Consider the following 2,500-nt stretch of genomic DNA (forward strand, 5'->3'; position numbering starts at 1 on the left):
AGTAACAGAGAGATGGAGAGAGTGAGAGAGATAGAGAGAGAGGGAAAGCGAGAAGAGGCGCTAATAATGGACAGGCTCTCCATTGTCTGGGAGCTTCTGATGATCTGCCCCTGTGCTGGTCGCCCATCTTTTGTCTCGGCCGCCGCTCCCCTCCTCGTGCGCCACTTGCAGGTCCAGCGCAGCTCAACCAGCCCCACTAATGTGCCGTGTAATTGGATTGGAGGTTGTCCGAGACAGAGAAGCCCCCGCTCTCTCCCAGGCTGCGTGCACGCAGTCCTCCACGCCACTATGTGGGGTGTGTGTGGGGTGGGGTGGAGGTGTGGGGGGGTATTAGGGGTGGGGGGGGGGGGTTAAAGTAGCCTGGGGGGTTTGCACTGCACTGCATTGCACTGGCTCGGTATGGGGGTCCCAGCTGACTGGAGGCTTTTCAGGCCGCGAAGCCCCTCAGTGAAGCGCTAACCACGGGGCACGGGGGCCTGGTGTAAGACATCCAGCAGCCGGATTAGCACACTCCCACTGGGGCTAGTGGATGTGACAGATCTCCACCATCCAAGAGGCCAGGCTTTACCTCCTTGAGTCAGGGCTGGAGGCCATGTAGCTGCTCTGCCTTTGATCTCCTATGAACCTCCAATTGTTCCCATGGTCAACCTTGAGCTTAGAGAAATAGTTCAACATAGTTCTGTACCTGAAGCTGGGCTCAAACTACAGGATTTTTAAATATTATACGATATCAAAATCGAGCACTGGCACTCCGATCGGAAAAGGATTGTTTTAGTTTTGTACTCTTGATTATTTGTTTTGCACACATTCCATTTCCATTTCCATTTATTAATTTAGTTTATGCTTTGTCCAAAGTGACTTACAGTGAGGGCTAATGATCAAGCTGCAGTACAATAACAGACCATAGACTACAGTTGGTATCTTGTGTATCAATGAAAAGGGTCTCTTTAGGATATTCTTCATTCTAATCTTTCAGCTTATAATGAAAGAGCTCAATCACTGACGATAGGAGCGAGATCCTTCATTTCCAGTTCCGTCTTCATTTTGACTCAATTGCCTCGGGCCTCCCCTGTCATCTTGCAGGCATGGATCTCCAGACACCATTCACACACTTTCAAACAGCTGCTCATCCTGAATCAGCTGCTCCAGCATCCCCCCACCCCCTCCTCCCTCATTGGCTTGGTCGTTGTGACAGCAGCAGATTGTCTCATATAGGCTGGACTAAAACACCCAAGTGTCCTTAAACGATTCTAGTTCAATGAAATTCCAATTTCATATTTGTGGCACTTAAGCTTAAATGCAACCCTCCACAGTGATGTTACTTCTTTCATTTTGCCTTGATGATTTCTCGCAGTGTTTCAATTGCCTGGTTGTCTGGGAGAGTCCTAATTAGGATCAAGCAGGCGAGATCTGAAGGAGTCGCTCGCAGTAGTTCGCCCGTTTGCCCTCCTCGTGGCCTGTTAACACTTTGGTGCGCTTCCCAGAACTTTTTGCTATCTTTTTTGGCCTGCTGTGTTTTTTTTTAAGGCTCTTTAAGGCCGTCTGGAGAGTTGTTTGTGCGCTTGCGTGGCCAGCGTGGGGCTTGCGCCGTCAGCGAGCAGGAATGCATTGGTACCGCCAATGCTAAGATGGCTGCCAAGCGCTAAGATGGCTGCCAGGATTCCACAGAGCAACAGCAGTGAGAGAACAGGGAGAGAGGGAGAGCAGGAGAGATGGGAGAACATACTGGAGATGGGGAGGGAGAAAGATTGAACTTTTCTCTCTTTTCTCGGCTTCTTCTGTCTTTTTTCAGGCGAATATTTTTCTTCTTTTCTTTTACACGCTCAATCCCCCCCCCTCCCCTCCCATTTCACCCCCAAGCGGGTCATTTCTTTCCTGTTCGGTCCCAGGCGCTTCTCGGCACCAGCGGTACCGGTGGTGGCCGCAGCGCTTGTGAAATGTGTTGCCGTGGTTGCTAGGCGCCTTTCGCGAAGCACAGACCACAGTCAACAGACAGTTAGCATGTTGACAGCTCAGACACTGTGGTGCGAGCGCGATGGCTGTACAGTGTGAATTCTGAGAACGCTCACCCAGAATAGCGCTCGCTAAAGAATCAAAACAAAAACTCAGAGACCCGAGGAGCTATACGCGGCTAAGAAACCTTTACATTACGCCAAGTGCAAAGAATTTGAAAGAGTTTAAAAAAAAAAAAAAAAATGGTGGCCAAATGAAACAACCGCTGGGGCTGCACCTTTTACTGCCTAACTGTCAAAGATTAAGATCCATGAGGGAAGCTGTGCAAATGGCGCTGGGCAGACGCTCCAAAAGCCTGGTGCTCCCGTTACAGGGCCGTCAAAGCAGCCCCAGGTCACAGGAGGACCCGGCTCTCCCTGCCAGAAAGAACAAATGAAAGCAGGCCTTGAGCAGCTCAGTGGGGCCCACTGCTTGTGTGATGGACCGGTCAGGTCTGTGATAGGGCCCTGTATGATACAGTGGGCCCTTGTTCTCCTTGATAGGCCTC

General features: G+C 50.7%; 1 protein-coding gene across 13 annotated transcripts in view; it reads left to right on the forward strand.

Annotated features, from left to right (window-relative positions):
• nfixb (nuclear factor I/Xb) overlaps window positions 1-2,500 on the forward strand; it is a 120,257-nt gene that overhangs the window by 94,891 nt on the left and 22,866 nt on the right. The gene's annotated exons all lie outside the window — the stretch shown is intronic.

Source organism: Alosa pseudoharengus, unplaced genomic scaffold, assembly GCF_046254945.1.
Source record: "Alosa pseudoharengus isolate Yale_2024_CS ecotype anadromous, Long Island Sound unplaced genomic scaffold, YU_APseudo_1.1 YU_APseudo_1.1_scf_4, whole genome shotgun sequence".
NCBI lineage: Eukaryota > Metazoa > Chordata > Actinopteri > Clupeiformes > Clupeidae > Alosa > Alosa pseudoharengus.